Genomic DNA, 20,622 nt, shown 5'->3' with positions numbered 1-20,622 from the left:
TGAAGCTCAAACGTTCTGCATAACACGTGAATGAACCTCATTGGTTCTTGCTAAAGCTCAAACGTGCTGCGTAACACGAGAATGAACCTCATTGGTTCTTGCTGAAGCTCAAACGTGCTGCGTAACACGAGAATGAACCTCATTGGTTCTTGCAGAAGCTCAAACGTGCTGCGTAACACGAGAATGAACCTCATTGGTAAACCCAGCATGAATTCCATGTTGGTCCAGGCTGGTTTATTATAGTGCTGGTCCTGCTGGTGGACCAACACACTCATTCTGTTCTCAAGCAAAAATGTTTCCCATGCTGGTGACCAGCAAACCATGTGAAGCACAAATGGAGATACAGTAGTGGCCAAAAGTGATGTTTGCCTTTTTGCCAAATAATTTAGTCAGATAAATATCTTAATCAATTTTAGTGTTTTGTTCTTCACTCATATTTAAAATGTACTGTATATATAAAATATTTTATATATATATAAAATATTTTCCCCATTTTGATGGTTTAATCAAACTTGTAGGGTAATAAAAAAATCCCTTCTGGACATCACTTTTGACCACTACTGTATGTTTAATAATTTAATTATTCAGTCTTTGGCTGTCAACCACCAAAAGAAAAAGAAACAAAACCACCATATGATCCATATTAGTGTGATTGTCGTTATATAAGTCTTGTGAAGTCCTACGATTGTGTGAGGAGCATATTGAAATTTGCTAACAGAATAATATCTTGCCCTTTTCTTTCCACCTTGCAGTTTCAGGATGAATCCCGGCAGAAGGTTCGGGAATTAGAGGAATACATAGAGAAACAGGAGGTGGACACAGATAACGAAATCTATGATATCCACATGAAATACGAGCAAAACCTTAAGGAAGAAAAAAAGGCCAACGCTACGCTCAAAGTGGAATTAGATACCACAACAAAGTCGGTGAGTGACTATAATTTGGTTTTGAGTTAAATCCTGCAAAGTACAGTGTATAAAAGTGTATATGCAGTGAGCTGAATCTTATGTACAGTAGGTTGTGTGTCGTATAGTTTAATGGCCTGCAGACGGAAATTGATAAGAGGAACTTTGAGATCGAGAAGCCCTTAAGTGTTCGTAGTTTCCTTTACCTGGTTCAACAGCATCGTCTTCTCCTCCAGCTTGGCCTCATAAGACTGCATCATGTCCTCCAGGGCTCGGGTCTTTCTCTCCTCCATGCTGTGCAGCTGCTGCTCACATTCCTGCTGAACGTTGTGAAGCTTCAAGTGTAGCTCATGGTATTTCTCATATTCTAGCATGAGCTCCTGGTGTTTGGTTGACTCTGTAAAAAGCAGTTCAGTTAGCCTGGATAACTCTGAGAGGGGAACCGGCTGCTTCTGAAGATAGTAAACTGGTTAACATCACATTAAACATTACAAGCACAATAATAGCATTATTATTTTAATTCAGTCTTGATTTAAGTTGTCATGAGCTTGTTGATAAAACATATACATACACTGTTAACCCTTGCTGTAAAAAAAGGTCAAATTCTGACAACATCATACCATGAAGGACAGCATCATGTTGTCTATTTAACTGAACACGAATAGGCCAGATAAGGAAGGATTAAGGGAAAAGGAAAGGATAAGGGTTTTAAGGTTAAGTGCTCACGGAAGAGATGAGTTTTGTATTGTGAAAAACACTAGAGTTAAGGTTTTACTACAACAATCATAGATAAACCATAATTGTTGTAGTTAAACCATGGTTCTTTGTATTAGTTAATGCTTTTGCTGCAAATACTGTAGTAAAATGATGGTTAACCCGCGCACTGGCAGGTCGTATGCAGCAGGGACAATATAACAATGATGTTTTCTAGAGCACCATCTTCTATATATTGTAAAAAACATTCTTCATATCCAGCCAAGTTTCAAATACAAGTTTCTCCTTAGGGTAAATGGGAAAGTCGCTGGATGAGTGGGAACATGCACACGCGCGCATCGCCGAAGCTCACTGGCGCCATCTTGTGCACCGAGAGCCCATTGCAAGCACAGTTCTGCTGATATATGCTGTGCTACATACAAGTCCATTTATGTCGGACTGTGTGTCAGTTCTGATGTTTAATTACCATAGGTTACAACTAGGCCTACATATAATTACAGCATATTTTAAATGGGCCTCTGAAAGTCATGACCATTTTCACAATCACAATAGAAGTTGTGTTAGGATAATTACACATTTCCTTCAAATAGTATTTAGCCTACACTCCTACTGTAGCATATTTCTAAAGCATCTTTTTATAATTTAACTACTATGCATTATTTGTTAGAGAGCCCCTTCTGATAACACATTAAGCTTTGTGAATCTGATTGATATATATCGTATCGTATATATATATATATATATATATATATATATATATATATATATATATATATATATATATATATATATATATATATATACACTCACCTAAAGGATTATTAGGAACACCATACTAATACTGTGTTTGACCCCCTTTCGCCTTCAGAACTGCCTTAATTCTATGTGGCATTGATTCAACAAGGTGCTGACATTTTTTTTTAGAAATGTTGGCCCATATTGATAGGATAGCATCTTGCAGTTGATGGAGATTTGTGGGATGCACATCCAGGGCATGAAGCTCCCGTTCCACCACATCCCAAAGATGCTCTATTGGGTTGAGATCTGGTGACTGTGGGGGCCATTTTAGTACAGTGAACTCATTGTCATGTTCAAGAAACCAATTTGAAATGATTCGAGCTTTGTGACATGGTGCATTATCCTGCTGGAAGTAGCCATCAGAGGATGGGTACATCGTGGTCATAAAGGGATGGACATGGTCAGAAACAATGCTCAGGTAGGCCGTGGCATTTAAACGATGCCCAATTGGCACTTAGGGGCCTAAAGTGTGCCAAGAATACATCCCCCACACCATTACACCTGTAGCTCTCCTGTAGCTCAGTGGTAAGAGCATTGCGTTAACAACGCAAGGTTGTGGGTTCGATCCCAGGGGATTGCACATACCTATGTATAAATGTATAGGATAATGCAATGTAAGTCGCTTTGGATAAAAGCATCTGCCAAATGCATAAATGTAAATGTACACCACCACCACCAGCCTGCACAGTGGTAACAAGGCATGAAGGATCCATGTTCTCATTCTGTTTACGCCAAATTCTGACTCTACCATCTGAATGTCTCAACAGAAATCGAGACTCATCAGACCAGGCAACATTTTTCCAGTCTTCAACTGTCCAATTTTGGTGAGCTTGTGCAAATTGTAGCCTCTTTTTCCTATTTGTAGTGGAGATGAGTGGTACCCGGTGGGGTCTTCTGCTGTTGTAGCCCATCCGCCTCAAGGTTGTGCGTGTTGTGGCTTCACAAATGCTTTGCTGCATACCTCGGTTGTAACGAGTGGTTATTTCAGTCAAAGTTGCTCTTCTATCAGCTTGAATCAGTCGGCCCATTCTCCTCTGACCTAATTCTGCTTAGGGCCCCCAAAAGGCTCGGGCCGGCACTGGTAGAGACATTTATGTTAGGCTATACATTTTACATCTCATGTGTTGGGTAAAGGGAGAAGAGCGAGTTCGGCAAAAGGCGGATTCGAACTCGGGTCGAACGTGTAAAAAAAGCTACTTTCAATCACCTCGCGCCCAACGACCTACCTACTGTAGATATTTAGTGGCAGGCGTCTTTTTGTCACAAACACAGGAATTTTGTGCAAATATACTGTCTGTTATTGGAAATGTAAAAAAAAAAAAAATTTTCCACTCGCTTGGGTGAGAAAAAAATCTCTTGGTGTGACTAGGGCTCTTACTGGCTGTTTGCGCTCTAGGCGACTGCCTAGTTTGCTTATGCCTAAAAAACGGCCCTGGCTACACGTGTGTGAGTAGCCTATCTCTCTGTTCTGGAAATTATTCTGAGTATTAAAGAAACTTTCTTTATCATCCTGTTCTAGTCTGTCTTCCACTCAGCGCGTTGACAATAGCCAGAACATAGTTGTTTATTTTTTTTTTACAACATTGTGTTATTTATTTTATTAACGAAATGTAAATCTTCGTGTTTATAACAGAAGATACAATAAAATACAAAAATCTTCAAGATACAGCCTATAACGGATTGTCACCTTATAAACAGTCCTTTAGCGCCGTTGATCAAAATTACCTATGGATGAACAATCATTTAAAGGGATACTTCACCTCTGGAAAGAAGAAGAAATGTAGAAGAAATGTGAAATTATTTTTGAATTTGGAGCTTTCTAGACTGAGAAAAGTCAGAAAATGTATTTTTGGCTTATGTGGATGAAAGACAACAACTCCCAGAATGCACTTGCTTCGCTGCCCTAGGAGGCCACTCCCAAGCCATGCCTACCGGTAAGAGAGCGCAGTTGAAAACAACAAGGCTAGGCTACTAGTGAGTCTCCGTGACGAGTTTGCCCGGGATTTCGAGATCCCTCAAAATGTCCGGGATTCGGCTTTTGCGTTCTACAGTCGCCATTCATTATGTTTACTGTGGCGTTTACTTACCCCACGCCCCGCCATTTCACCCCCAGCCATTTCAACCCCCACGCCCTGCCATTTCACCTCCACGCTCCGCCATTTCTCCCCCACTATACGTCATTTCACCTCCACGCCCCGCCATTTCACCCCCACTATACGTCATTTCACCCCCACGCCCCGCCATTTCACCTCCACGCTCCGCCATTTCTCCCCCACTATACGTCATTTCACCTCCACACCCCGCCATTTCACCCCCAAGCTCCGACATGTCTCTCTTGTCACCTGGCATACCTGAAGAGTGAGTAGTGAATGCTTACTTCACAGACAATACTGCTCTTAAGCAATTAAAAACACAACATGCTTGCATTTGTCAATATTTATTCTGCCAAGTAACTAACTTGCAAGAAAAGAAAAAAAACAATGAGGTGAAATTCTGTTGTTTTGTAAATCTACCAGTCTTTATTCTGGTGAAAAGTAGCATCCAAGTGTTATACAACATGTTTAAGCTTGGGTATCAGAATATGAGCATTTTAAAGATATGTAATTTAATTCCTTCTTTATGTCAATGTATTTTTTTATCTACAATACAGACATTTGGACATTACTCACATTATGCCAATCAAGTTAATGTCCTCCGTGGAGAGGAATTTGATTGTGCGGTGAGAGCTTTCAGTCGGTCCACGTTTGATCCTCAGTCCAGGCTGGATGTGGTGTTTGTGGATAAGAGTGGAGTGGGTGAAGGGGCTGTTGATGAAGGTGGACCAACAAGGGAGTTCTGTTGTCTCCTCATGGCCCAAGCACCATATTTTTGAAGGGCCTTCCGAATCACGAGCTTTGGCTCTAGACAGTGTTGGTAGGCTATGTTTGCTTTCCACACAATCATCTTAAATGTCACTTTTTTAATACTATTATATTAATATATTAATATTATTAGATTATAACATTAGTCACTGGGTATCCTACACTAAACACTAATAAATGGTAATGCATCAAGACCTTACATTTTAAACAATTTTCCTCTATAGCTCTGCACAACGGGATATATAGGCTTGTCGGCCAAATGGTATAGCAGTTTGCCTAATTCAGGGAGGGGTTTCTCCACACTTCTTCTCCGATCGGCTCTTCAGGCAAGTCTGTGGCCTTCCACCGCTTGCCTCTTCCATAGAAGAGGTGGCAGACCCAGAGTTGCAGGACAAATTGCACAAGGCAAGTTTGTAAAATACTTTATACTGTTAGAATGTTAGAAGAGTTAGTCAAGCGGCAATGTACTGGTTTGTAGATATGACTCTTTTTATGAACTGGACCTGTAACTCTCACATGTAAAGTGTTTCCATGCATTTATTTTAATAGTAGTAATTACTAGTTAAATTTGTAGTTTTAATAGATATATATCAATTGTCTATAAAGGACAAATGGCTTTGAGAGTTTGTTATAACTTCAGAAATTTCCCATAAGTGAAGCATCAAATTCTCCTCTATTGTTAACATGTTAATAACATCTTAAGAAGTTTATAAAAACTCCATAATAACCATCTGTGACAACTACAAACTGTCTAGCACCCCAGCAACCGTTTAGAGCTACCTAGAAACCATATTGCAACATATTTCAGCCCCACAATATCGTACAGACATGGTTGTTGGCTCGTATGCAATCATGTAAAGCACCCTAACAAACGATTGCTGAGTTTTGCCACAGTGAGCACCACTCACATTTTCTCCAGAAAATGTAGATATCTGCCTTCCAGTTGTGCTTTACATTCCTTTCCTTCCTTCCTTCTCATACTAGATAGCAAGTGCTGGTACATTAGAGGAGGCCAGAGAGGCAATCACTGGAGCCACAGATGAGCTGTCTGTTATGGGAGCTTTATGCTAACCTAAACTCCATGGCCCAGAGAGACGAACTGATGACAGCAATTCTGGAGTTTTACACATTCATGCTGCACTCCAGCAGTAAGTTATGGTTAAAGGAATGAAGAAAAATGATGAAGAGGAATTCTCTTGTGTGGCAGATGCATCAATAAGTATTTATTCCAGCTAAGAGACGTAATGAAGCTTGTAAAGCATTCAGATTCAGGGTGTGGAGCTTGTTTTTACCACTTACAGCAGTAGTGTGATTTTAATAAGTGTAGTGCTTGTGAAATGGACTAACTGTTTTTATAGTACATGCAGAGTTGAAAATTTCTTCAATTGTGTTAATATTAAATTATTCTCAAAGAATTGCACATTGTACTTTTTGGAACCCAGATGTCATTGAGTGGTCAAATAGGTTTAAAAATGCTTACTCTGTGATATATTTAGTATTTACACAAAATATTTTTCCTACTACCATCTTTACTTTAGGTTCAAAGAAGGTCTAAATGCCCTTGGGCTCCTAGATGAGCTTGTTGCTCACCCAACAGTTTTTGAAGAACAATTTCTGAAAACTGATGCCCAAATTACTGCTGCTGACATTGTGGAGCTGTTCAAGCCACACTTCAGCTCACCAAGAGGCTCCCATAAAAGCAGACAAGAGACCAGGACCATTGCATTCTGGCGGGACTGGCTTCTGGAGGTGGAGGGTAAGACAGTTTTCAAACTCAGAACCAAATTATTACTTGTAATAGAGCTGAATCAATGAAGACTGCGATCTCGCTTCAAACACCCACAGAATATCATACCTATTTAAAACAGATTTGTCTGTCTATTTAACCTTGGGCAAGTACGGTCGACCACAGCGAACAGCTGCCGCTGACCCAGAGAGTCATAGATATGAAAAAGCTTCACAAATTGTATTTTTCAACCACACCGTATAATTATTTTTGTTAAAATAATTCAAATTAGCATAGATAATCGAAAAACTGCGATAAAAGTTTTTAGATTGGATAACAGTGATAAAAATAATAGAGTAAATCACTTTTTGAAAGTAACTTCAAATAAAAGTGCTTCAAATAAAGATTGTATCAATTACGTTGTTACACCAAATGTTTAAAGGTGTTATCAGTGATCTCGGTTGGCATAACCTCTTGTTGATGTTTGAATTATTATCAAACATAAGCTAGCTAGACCCTCCCTCCTCCTCATCTGCGCAATAACCCCCCAAACCCCACCCCACATCATTCTTGTCGGTTATTGGCTGGAACAGTCTGTTATGTTTCGTGATACGGGTCGAACTGTTTGTTGCCCAGTTTGTTTGAGCTGCGATTGTGGAGCCTGGGCAGTCTGCAGAGACTGTGTTTCTTTACAGTGTGTTCAGGGGACAGGCAGCTAGTGGATAGTGAGGAGATGTTTGCGGTATGTGAAAAAAAAAAAATGTTTTAGTCTAAAAAACGCGTGACATCACTGATAGCACCTTTAATGTATTTGTCATTGTATCATTAATGCAAGAGATTGTTCAAAAATTATGATTCATCCAGTGATTAAACAACTGAAGTCTTAATGAGAGACTCATCGAATCATTCATTCAAACTTTTTCTTTTTTAATTTTTAAACTTTATTAAATTGACTGCAGCAATAAACAGTTTGTCAGAACCTTGAGTAAATTACTTTTATTTTTTTATTGTATTTTCAGAATTGTGTCAGAATTGTGATCTATCGTGCAGAATCGTGCAGCTCTACTAAGTACTTAAACGAAAGAGTTTATAATCATACATATTTCTCATCACTTGACAGGTGGAGATGCAGCTCCAATTTCTCTACCCGATATTTTAATATTTGCCACAGGATTGGAGAGGGTTCCAGCAATGGGGTTTCAACCCCAGCCAGAGCTGTCCTTCCTCCATGAGGGTGATGAACGACTGGCAATGTACCCCACTGCAAACACATGTTTACTTATTTTAAGAATTCCAGTCAAGAATACCTATAGGGAGTTTAAAAGTGCAATGGAAACAGGGATTGGCTGTTCAGACCAGTTTGGTTTCCAGTAAATGTTTTATTTTTTTTGTAGACAAGTTTTGTATTTTATCTGAGTTCCTGTCATGTTTTGGTTTTGTTTCATGTCTGTCACAGTCCTGTTATAGTCATGTGTTCCTCATGTGAATGTGTCATGTTGTCCTTGATTATGTTTACAGGTGACCCTAGTCTAGTAATTAGTCTTGTGTATCTAAGCCCTCATGTTAGCCGTGTGTCTTTGTCAAGTATTGTTCCTGTATTCACTGTTTGTAAGTCTATGTTCACGTTTTTTGTTTTGAGATCCAGGCCACGCCATGCCTTTTTTTTTATGTTTGATCTTGTTCTGAATAAATACTTCACTTGGGTTCTTCAAACTTGCCTTCCGTGGATATTACTTACATTTGTTCCTTTGTAACAAGTTCATATTTTTTTATTCCTGTTTAACGTGTTTGGATGTTTTTACTGAACTGTTTCCCTGTTCACTATTTCACACAATTAATAGGCTGAAGTAGTTTATATTGTTATAGTTTTATTGACTTTAACACATGAAAGAATTGTCTTATGAATGTTGCAGATATCAATTAAACTGCATGTGAAACTGCATCCAATCAATCTAAATTGATTGGATAATAACTAGAATTCTGAAGCAGAAATATTATGAACATTTCAAGGAAAATCTGAATGTATTAGACAAAGCAAAACCAAACCTTAGTGAGATGAATGAGTGCTTAAAATGGGGAAAGAGAGAGGTACTGTACATAAATACAATGTAAAAACAGTACAAAGAACAATAAAAAGGTTATTACAGAGAGTCAAGGAACCTAATGGCCTCTCTCAAGAGGTCCACTCCAGGGTTGTCTCTTGGTCCTCCCAAGGGATCAACAAGTTGCTGAAGTTCACCCAAGTATACCCATTGTCCAGGGTATATTCAGTCAAGCGGACCTCAACGCTGTCTGGACAGTTAAAAGTGGGTACCTGAGGTGAGTGGGGCACTTCTGCATCCAGTTGAGCTGGCTGCTCATCAGCACCAAACACTCCTTGAATCCCAGTCAGATTTTGAGCCTGTAAGCAAAGACAGCCACGCACAAAGATCTGATATGGCGACATGTACCTTGCAGTTCTCAGGCGGTGATGGTTCCACTGATTAACAAAAAGATGTAAGTCCCGGTTAATTCGGGGAAGGTAGATGTAATGGAGTGCCCAAAGGTGCCTCTCATTGTTGCAGTCTACTACTCCATCGTCTTCTAAAAGGGTGAAAAGTGAATGGTACACATTAACAACTCCTCTCCAAACATCTCCCCACAGTCTCTCAATCCGCTGATTGTGGGTGCTCCTTCCCCTCAAAGCACTCCCCCTGTCAGAACCTCGAAAAACCTCCATGAAAAGACAAACGGCATTGTTCTCTCCACCTTGGTCACAGCGAACTCTTGATTGCACACCATACTGGTCGACAGCCTCAACAAACTTCTCCATCACAGTGCTGCTTCGATTGTTGTTTGAAGCTTCCAAAAACTAAAACCATCAATAGCCCCATGAATAACAATTCTCCACCTGAAAATGAAATGCAATATTAATACACTTGTTAAAAAAACATTGTCCTGACCTGAAGTATTTTATATATATATATATATATATAAAAGAGGAAGTATTCAAAACTATGTTCCACCTAATTAGCTTGTGGTTGCCATCCAGATGCCATAAAGAATTTGGCCCTGCAACTCGGTATGTCCGCCTGCGTAGTCTGGAAGACATGGCTCTGCGTGCAGCCCCTTCTGGGTTGGTCCGGAGCATACTTTGACGAACACGCCTCGGTTGCACCAGCAGATCTTCTCCAAAAAGTCTTGCTCGTACAGCCTCTGGACGCCATTGACCACCTGTTTGACTCTTTCATCCAACTCCGCATCAGAGATGTTTGTGAAGCAGCCACGCAGAGATAGATTGAATGATCTGTTTAGGATCAAACATTTAAACATAATTCTGAGTGTAACATTGATTTATTTGACTTAATTTTAAATAATTCTATATGATTTCAGTTTGTAAGTAGTGAAGTCAAGCTGACAATTATCATTATGCAATTAAACAAAATTATGACAATACCCTTGGGTTCATAGGTAAGATCTATATTTACCCAAGACGTCGTTTTACAGTGCAACTTGAAGTGCCCAGTATTTCTGCAATCTGGGGTATGGTGAACTGTAAAGACAGTTGTTCAGATGTGATGTGGCACTTTGGACGCCCAGTATGTCCCCTAACGCGTGGAACTTGATAACCAAGGAAAGCTGCAATAGAAAACATTGAATTAGATATAACAATGATTAGTGCTTTAACATCCACTTTACTTTACTTTGATTTTTTTTTTTTTTTTTTACACTTTATCCAAGTATGCTTTACTTTATCCAAGTATGCTTTACTTTACACTTTATCCAACTGCATGATTTATGTTTTCCATTACAGTGTGGGTACATTGAACATTAAAACCTCTAATGTGAAAGTATATTTATTTCTGTATCCATCAGAGTTCCGATATAGTCCAGCCCATCCACTAGTTTCTCATAGTGAAAAACAACAGGTCGTTGCTGCCGAACATCTGCCACAATTAAATGTAAGAGTCCGTCAGCTAGTTGGGATTCACAAAGTCTCCCTCTTGCCCATTGAAGACTCCGTGCCATCGTTTCCATTCTAGACAGAATTTAACAAGAAACAGGGCAATCAATGGATAGCCTTACCTTAATTTAAGTCAAATACAAAAATAGAGGAGCTGGAACAGATATTTCTTAATAATCAGTTGCCTTTTAGGTTAACTTACCTTGTAATTATTGTTTCAATAGAGTCCTGGTCGTGTGTTTGAGCCAATCGGGTGCACTCCCGAAATGCTCTATTGCAATCAGAAGAGACAGAAACTGTCCCAGCGCCATTGTAATCCTCCTGAAAAGAAGTGTATTATAGTGTAATATAGTTACTTAGGAGTAAAATAAGTGTAATATAGTTAGGAATATATTTAGGAAATAATGCTGATGTGATGGCTTCAAAAATCAAAAATAATAAAATCATATATTACAACAGTTCAGCACACTTGTCAGTCTTTGAGCTTCTATCTATCCATCCATCCATCCATCCATCCATCCATGATAGATACATATATAGCCTAGTTATGTCTGTCTGTCATCAACTCTGTATCATAGAATGGTAACTTTTCTTTCTGTTGTTATTTGTAGATGTTTGTTGTAACAATATGTATATTTGGCTTTAATGTAATTCTAGATAATTTAGTAAAACCATGGTTACTACAGTGATGGTTACTATGGTTTTACTGTATTGATACAATAGAACTGTAGTAAAACCCTGATTTTTCTTTAAAAAACTTGGTTAGCCTATCCTACAGTCATGGTTTACTATAGTAAAACTATAGGTTATATTCGTAAGGGTCTATCTATCTATCTATCTATCTATCTATCTATCTATCTATCTATCTATCTATCTATCTATCTATCTCCAACCGATGAGAGGGAGGTTATGAAAGTAATCAGGGACTGCAAGAACAAAATATCCCAAGACATATATAACATTGACATGAGGATTGTTCGTAATGTTGCTGAAGAAATGATAAATGCATTCACATATATCTGTAACTTATCCTTTCAACTCGGTCATTTTCCATCGCAAATGAAAACTGCTAAAGTCATACCAATTTTAAAGGTAGGGGACAAACATTATTTTAATAACTATCGGCCTGTTTCCCTCCTGCCACAGTTTTCCAAAATTTTTGGAAAATTATATGACAAAAGACTCCGGAGCTTCATTGATAAACACCAATTACTATCTGATTGTCAATATGGGTTCAGGGAAAATAGATGTACTTCACATGCATTAATCGATTTACTGGAAGAAATTACAGATGGTATTGAAATAAATAAATTAGTTTTAGGAATCTTTATAGATCTCCAAAAAGCCTTTGACACCATTGATCACCAGATTTTAATAAAAAAGATGGAGGACTATGGCATAAGGGGAATAGCAAAAAAATGGTTGGAGAGCTATCTAGGCGAGAGGAGACAGATTTTTGAGATTGATCAACATAAATCAGGGTTTCTGGATATAACGTGTGGAGTACCGCAGAGGTCAATACTGGGACCTACACTATTCCTAATGTATATTAAAAAGCATCAACATTTTACACCGAGCATAGTTTCAATCAAATTCCCTTAACATCCTATATTAACTCTACATATTTAAAACTGTTGCTGATTAAATGTTGATTATCGATCCGTTTAAACTTTGTTTATGTTCCTTTGACATGTGCTTCTCTAGATGAAACGAAAAGAAAGAATTCAGACCTCGAATTCAATTAGGAATTATTAATTAGGACAACAACATCAAATTCTTTATCATGTCTGAAAGTAGTGCAAGTTGGGGGTAATATAAAGGCTACTTTTAAGGCGCGAACGAAGCTAACATTGACTAGCTGGGCTGTTAGCTCATATTTTTGTTCTGCTAGCTTGGCAAAGAATTAGTCGCTAGGCTAGACGCCATTTTTATTGAATGCAATTAACGTGAATAATATTTACGAGCACAGTCTTGATCTGTGGAAGAAAATAAAGTGGAACAAAATGTTAGCTGGCTTAATGCCAATTCACACCGCACAGACAAACGCCAACAAACACGGTTTGTCCTAAAGTATATGTGTACACATTTTGATCCTGTAATAAAATGTTTATTTTACTTATGTAAATTGCAATAGAGGAATGATGTTGGACTGAAAGCTGGGTGTTGCTGAGTGAGATCGGGACTCCTATTATGAAAATGAACTGAGGACTCTTATAGAGGAGCAGTATTGCGAGTTTGCGCCGGCGCCCTCACAGTTGCTGGGGATTATGATTAACGTTACGCTGACACGTTTGCTCCTGTTCATACAGGTATGATACAACAAATATGCACACGAGTCATGTAAATCCGATATGTTCATACTGCAAATATTGTGTGTATTAATGTTCTGGGTTGTGAAGATATTGAATATGTGCAGACCGTCCGCCATTTTGTGAACGCCTTGACATGACGTGTCGTGAAATGCATTTAATGGCCTTTTGCTCGGGGCCTGTAACAGATGCACTCTCGACATTTAACAATAAAAACGAGAAGAAAGTCGCGTCATAACATTCTGAATACAACGGCCAACTTTTGTTGGTGACTTTTTTTTGTTGGTGTTTGTCTGTGCGGTGGGAATTGGCATCTAGTTGTACTTTTATGGCGTAAACTGAAGTAGCACTATAGCTAACATTAACATTACCTTTGGGTAAATGCGGGCTGTTCCGGCAGGTTTGAAAAGTTTATTAGCTATCTTCATGCCTGACTCCTTGGCAAGTTAACTTATTTTCTAAGAATAATTAACCGTTAAGCGCCATATAGTGCTAGCAACATCGTGACAAGTACACCGAATAAAATTGCCCTTCAGAGTAACGTTAGTGTTAATCCTCTCCACTAACTTAGTTGACATACTAGAGAACTGAGTTGGCACAACGGAAGTTCGAAATGCTTAGTTGTCACGTGATTCGCGTAGACCTCAGATAGTTCCAGGAAGTGCTTCAGCGCTAACTGTTAGAGAGCAGAACTTTGATTTTTGGTAGTTTGTAGTCAATAAATTAATTGATTTACAATATGTATATAATAAACTGATATGTGAATGTAGTATGTGTTTGTAGTTACAGTAAAGCCAAAACAATCTCTGTTACCATCAATTATACGTGTATCTCTGTAAAGCTGCTTTGAAACAATCTACATTGTTAAAAGCACTATATAAATGAAGATGACTTGACTTGACTATTTTTTGTTCTTAAACTAGAATGTTATTTATTTATTTATTTTTTACAACAGCTTTATTGAACTTTTTTCTTATCACAATAAACAATAAAGACGTCTGACAAAAATAAATAAAAAATATGACATCCTCAAAATGTACAATATAAATCTTATTGTATTATAAACTAAGAGTCACACCTCCAGCAAATCATCTGAAAAGACATTTTCTATACTGTACAAGGGAGAACAAACTAGATTGAAAGAACTCAAAACAATAAAATAAGCTCAAACAAAATAAATATGCAGTTTATGCAGTTTTTTAGCCTGGGCATTCTCAAACTTTATAAGACAGTTTTGGAACAGCAAAAGTTCATTTTTAAGTGCAGACCATGTGGGGGAGGACTTAGCAAATCGACATTTATGTATATAATATTTTGTTGCTATAATTCGATTATTGACCAAAAACTCATCATTTTTATTTTGTAGGATTACACCCATCTGAATGTTTTGATATGAAAAGAAATATATGTTTATAGACCTGGAGGACAACAGGTTGTGAAGAGATTTCCATAAATTCTGAGCCGGTTGACATTCATAAAACAGTTCAGTTGTTTAAACATTAATGTTGCAAATATGACAATTGTCTACCTCAAAATTGAATCTTTTCTTTACAAATTCATTAGAGGGATATATTTTATTTATTGTTTTAAAATGTACTTCCTTAAATTTAGGGGGAATTGGATATTTTAGCAATTTTGTTCTAATTGAATATATTTCAGATTTGTTATAACCAAGAAAAAAGAGAGTGCTTCTTGTTCTACCCGGGTACAAAATGTTAACAAGAGTTTGCTTAAGGAATTTATTATTACATTTTGTATCAACCAGGTCCACATAATCGATTTTAATTTTGTGTAGTCTTGGTGATGCAATGTTCAAAAAATTATTCTTTATTGCTTGAATAAGGACCTTTGGAATGTTCTGTGTTACTTTGTTGTAATCCACAATTGAGCAGTTAATATTATATTTAGAATTAAATTCCTCCAATTCAAGAATATTACCATTTTCATCCAATATATGAACAATTGACCATATTTGTTTTTCCCACCAGTCTTTCAGAAACATAGATTTCCTTCTACACAATATAACTCTGTTGTTCCATAATGGAACATTGTGGGGACTGAAGTTATGTTTAAACATCAGTTTCCACTGTAACAGAACCTGTTGATGAAAAGTTGAAAGTTTTATGGGCAATTTAGATATTTCAAAGTCACATGTTATTAAAAATGTAATACCTCCCACTTTATCAAAGATAAATGCCGGTAAGGAGAACCATATCTCTTCGCCGTTCCTCAAAAAAGATTGGAGCCATTTCATTTTCAATATTCCATTCATAATTTCAAAGTCGATTCCCTTTATGCCACCTTCCTCATAATTTTTCAACAGATCCCCTTTTCTAATGTAGTGATGTTTATTTTTCTAAATAAAATTTAAATTGATTCTATTCAATCTTGGTCAACATCGTTCTTCCAAATAATGTTAAATCTCTTTGTAGCCAACTGTTTAATGTTTTTCCACATTTATCAATATTATCTTGGATATTCTTTTTTTCACTTGTATCTGATGATTTGGTAATCCAAATACCTAGATATTTATTAATTTTTACATTTATTCATTTTAGCTGACGCTTTTATCCAAAGCGACTTACAATTGCTATATATGTCAGAGGTCGCACGCCTCTGGAGCAACTAGGGGTTAAGTGTCTTGCTCAGGGACACATTGGTGTCTCACAGTGGATTCGAACCCGGGTCTCTCACACCAAAGGCATGTGTCTTATCCATTGCGCCACCACCATCCCCGGTATATACCCCTCAGATATTGTTGAAGAATTTCCCCTTGATTCATGTCTAAGTATGATGCAATGAAAAATTACAAGCATGAAAAAATAGGTCTGGAAAGGATGAGAGAATGGAAAAATACCCAGTATGCATAAGAAATGCAAGGTGTCAAAATACTGTATGAAACAGGACACCATTATGTAAGGTTTTGAGATGTTTGACCAATAGAGCTAATTGTGTCAAGGTCACCAGGCGTGACAGAGGGGAAGAGATAGATTTGAGAGTATCTATTGGAGACTTGATGAAATGAAAAAAGTATAAGACATGAACACTGGCCAATGTAACTTTGGATGTCCGGATGGCCAGCCGGCTTCTCACTTTGTTGTTTGTACGATAAAGTTAATTCTTCTGACCTGGAACCTCGACTCTGAGAAACTTCTTTGAGACCTGAGCCAAGAAGGAACTATGAATTTGCCACAACAATATCTAATGTCATTTTTGACTGGTATATTACATAGTGAGGATTCAGAGCAGTTATGAATGCTCATCAGTTCACATTTACTCAGATTCAGATATAGGCCAGATGCTTGTGAAAACCGCTCTATTACTTTTACAGCCACTGGTATTTGTTCCTTATTTTGTAAAAACAGAGTTGTATCGTCAGCGAGCTGACTTATGAGTAACTTGTGGTTGTTTATCTCTAAACCTTTAATATTCGAATTTTTAACCGCAATTGCTAGTAGTTCAGTCACTGCAATGAATAAAAGAGGAGAAATACTACAGCCCTGTCTTATTCCTCGTTCAACCTTAAATCTAGGACATGTACCTTCTGAGAGGGAAACACAGCTATTAATATCTGTATGTAACATAGTGATCATATCAAGAAACTTATTTCCAAAGTGTCTCAGTGTGTTAACAATAAATAAATGTTCCACTGAATCGAATGCTTTATGGAAATCCCAAAAAAGATAAAACCATCTTCCTTAATTAAATAATTATAATCAATAAGATCCAGGACCTGGCGGATGTTATTATGGATGGATCTTCCTTTAAGAAAACCAGATTGTGTTGGGCTGATTAATTTAGATATACCCGTCTTTAATCTTGCTGCCAAAACTGTTGTTAGAATCTTGTAGTCTGTATTCAACAGTGTAATAGGTCTTAAATTGCTTAATATTTTCTTATCTTTTCCAGGTTTTGGAATCAATTTTATTATTCCTTGTTTCATTGTTTCCATCAGTTCTTTTTGATTAATACATTCATTTATAGCCTGAAACAATAGTTGTTTTAAGTCTTCCCAAAAGTGTTTATAGAAGTTAGTTGTAATACCGTCTGGTCCTGGCGAACGATCAGATGCCATTTTTTTTGTAGCATAGTCAAATTCTACAATTCTTAGTTCCTCATCACAAACTTCTTTAAAATTTTAATCAATAACAGGAATCAAATTGTTAATTTTATCAAAAAAAGATGAGGCATTTTGTTCCGAGTAGGAAGATTTATAAAGATTCCTATAAAAATTGAAAACTTCTTTTTCAATGCGTTTGGGTTCTGTACATTCCTCTCCATCAACTGTTAGACTACAAATCGAGTTATATTCTTGTCTGCGTTTTTCTAATTTGCAGACGTACAGTATGCCGTATTCTTTTCTCCTTCTTCAATCCACCGGGCCCTGGATCTAATATATGCACCTTTAGCTTTATCTATATACATTCTATCCAATTTGGATTGCAAATTACTTATCTTTTCTTTGTCCTCTTCACTCCAATCTGATTTACTATAAAGTGTCATGAGAACTTTAACCACTGTTGCTTCTTGTGCTCTCTTTTCTTTATTCACTTTTTTAGCAAACGTTATTGAATGCTTTCTAATACTAAATTTCAGAAATTCCCATTTTAGTATAGATGTGTCTAGTGTATTGTCATTTTTTATATAAAAAATATATTTTTTTAATGGAATGACAAAACTCTGAGTTTTTTAGTAACTGAGAGTTCAATTTCCAATAATCTTTTGGTTTGTTATTTTTATTACTGTTTCCGATTTTCAGGTTAATAATACAATGATCACTTAAAGGACAGTTTCTGTGACATGATCTGATATTGAATTTGATATCAGCCAATAATCAATTCGTGATTTGTTTTGTCCATTAGGTTTATGCCAGGTAAACTGTTTCACCCCACTATGTAAACTTCTCCAGATGTCTATCAATTGGTTAGCAAAAGCTTCCAAAATTGGGTTTCTATGTTCACTCAATAACTTGGAAGGCCATCTATCCATCCACTCATCAGGAGTTAAATTGAAATCCCCTCCAACAATAATATGATCTGTGGGGAATTTTGCTTTTAGTTCTATGATAACTTCTGATATCTGATGTAACAGATTTCTATTTTTGTTATCGTTGTTATAACCATATATGTTAATCAGAATAACAAGATTAGCATCAATTTCCAAGACACAGGCTACCCAGTATCCCTCCTTGTCTGCTTTTTCACCCAGAATCTTACCAGGACATCTGTTGAAACATATGGCAACTCCAGCCGACCGATTTGTCCCATGACTGAAGAGAATTTTATCTCCCCATTGTTGTGACCAAAACTTAACATCAGATATATCAGAGTGAGTCTCTTGAAGAAAGGTGCAATGTGCTTGTTGCCCTTTGCAAAACAAAAAGACAGCTTTTCGCTTAACTGAGTCTTTAAGTCCCCTTGTATTAAAGGAAAAAAAAAGAAAAGTCAGTATTTAACTGAAATACAGAACACATGAACAAATGAATTTTTTGTGAAAAAAATTGAGGGAGGTGGAGTAAAAACGTTGAGGTAGAAGTCCCATCACCTGAACTGATCGACTATGTATTCATTTCAAGCTTTAGTTTCAGCCCCTAACTTAAGTGTCCTCCATAATACGCTTGCCTTCGATGAATCCAAACGGGCCCCTGAAGCCTGCAGCCTTTCCTTCCTTTCTAGCCTGGTCGATTTTGGGCCAGAGAGCCTGTCTGGAACGCCAGTCCTCTTGAGTCAGATCTTCAGTAAAGCGAATCCCCTCTTCTTTGCAGATTGGAGAAGTTTTTGTTCGCCTCCAGATGTCATCTCTCACTGCTCGTCTCACAAATAAAATGATTATTTGTCGTTGCCGGTTGTCCATCCTTCTTCCCACTCTGTGGACAACATCGACCGCTTCATCCATCTTTACCGCCAAGTCCGGTGCAATCCTGCGAAGAAGCTCCTTATGTTTTCATTGGCCGTTTCTTTTTTCCCTTTGATGCGCAGGCACCACCGTCTTTTGTATCTGTCATTGTTCAATACCCGACCCCTCATGTCTTCATTTTCTTTAGTCAGTGTCTCCACTTTCTTTTCCAGGTGTTTTATTTTCGTTTTACACTCTTTTAGCTCTTCTGCGTTGAACTGCACCGACTTAGCAATAGAAGCTAGCATGGAGCTGTGCTGTTGCAACTGCGTGCTAAATTATTCCATGCGGTCGTCTACACGTTGACCGAGAGAGTTGATAGCATTCAGTATGGTCTCGGTGTTTGTTTCTTCTTGAGACATACCTTTCGTTTTCTTCTCCAGGTGTGTTTTTTCAGGGGTTTCCGCTGGGGTTGTCGGCCCTCGTTTGTTCTTGCTAACGTTAGCCATATCTACATAGTCGTGTTCACTCGTCTTCACACAGCTTTCAAATGGGAGACTTTTTTGCGCCGGAGGCTTTCCGCTGTTGTGTTTCTTCATTTTCGTGCTGAGTAGACAAATGGCAGTTAATAGTGGATTTTTTTATTTTTTTATTTTTTTTATTAACTATAACATCGGGACTTCTCGAGGAGCTCAGTGAGATGCGACTGCACAGACCGCCATCTTACCGGAACTCCCCTAGAATGTTATTTAAAGGTATCACGTAATGTTCACTATGGTTTCACAAGGACAGAGACTTGCAGGTAACAGGTGATTGAGAACATTATATTAATGTATAATATTACATTTTAAAACAAAACATGATTATACACACACACATTATTTCATTAGTGTCCATGTGCATTATTTACTTTTAACATAATTTGATAAATTCATGACCTACATCACTTTAATCTATAAAACCTATTTATTTGGTTATTTTATTGTAGTAATTACAGTATACATGATAATGCATCGTCCAGAGGAGCCTTAATGATGAGTGAAAAGGGTTGTAGATCTCTCTCAAATACTGGTAAAAACTGCTTTCAAGTATGGGTTGGTTGGTACACTTTCCATGTCAGGTGAATTTAAACACTTAGAAAGATTTACAGCTGAAACTTGTTTAAATTTCAAAAAGTCAAAGTTCATGACTCAAAAATATTCATTACATCAGTTTTAATATATATATATATATATATATATATATTTGCATTGATTTAGCACAATGGGATTTATAAATGTCTAATAAACTGCACGTCAAGCATGTTGTCTGTCATTTCCTCTATGTTGTTCTTGTAGTGTCTGACACAGAGGAGAAAATATGCTGAAACTGAAGGTGAGGGTACAGCGTCAGTGCAGGGAGTCTTCATGATCCACTGAATCCCTTTGAGCTTCTTGTGTTGAAAGAGATAAAGGAGACAAAAAACGGGACAAATTATATACAGTAGGCTAGTAGTATATATTGCATGTTGTGGTATTTAGTATTATTCCCC

The 20,622-nt window shown here is 37.4% G+C and overlaps 2 long non-coding RNA genes across 4 annotated transcripts in view; both read right to left on the bottom strand.

Moving 5' to 3' along the window:
- Nucleotides 1-2,503: 2,503 nt before the first annotated feature.
- Nucleotides 2,504-20,622, bottom strand: part of LOC309506808 — an 83,908-nt gene continuing 65,789 nt past the window's right edge. Inside the window, exons 2-3 of one of the 2 annotated variants that reach the window (XR_014208927.1) lie at nt 3,085-3,456; nt 2,504-2,924 (exon numbers count right to left, since the gene is read on the bottom strand). This is a non-coding gene — a long non-coding RNA (uncharacterized lncRNA). The remainder of the gene's footprint in view (nt 2,925-3,084; nt 3,457-20,622) is intronic. The other variant, XR_014208928.1, reaches the window with a different exon arrangement.
- On the bottom strand, nt 8,925-19,804 carry LOC309505934. 2 transcript variants are annotated; one of them, XR_014208600.1, is made up of 6 exons: nt 18,473-19,804; nt 11,150-11,268; nt 10,713-11,022; nt 10,472-10,622; nt 10,010-10,290; nt 8,925-9,894 (listed from the first exon to the last, which is right to left on the bottom strand). It is a non-coding gene; the product is annotated as an uncharacterized lncRNA (long non-coding RNA). The 2 variants fall into 2 exon arrangements; XR_014208599.1 differs by having other exon boundaries at nt 10,472-11,022.

This window comes from Leuciscus leuciscus (genome assembly GCF_965113295.1).
Source record: "Leuciscus leuciscus genome assembly, chromosome: 9".
NCBI lineage: Eukaryota > Metazoa > Chordata > Actinopteri > Cypriniformes > Leuciscidae > Leuciscus > Leuciscus leuciscus.
Note: the sequence above shows the minus strand (reverse complement) of the source record. Positions and strands in the feature narration are given on the sequence as shown.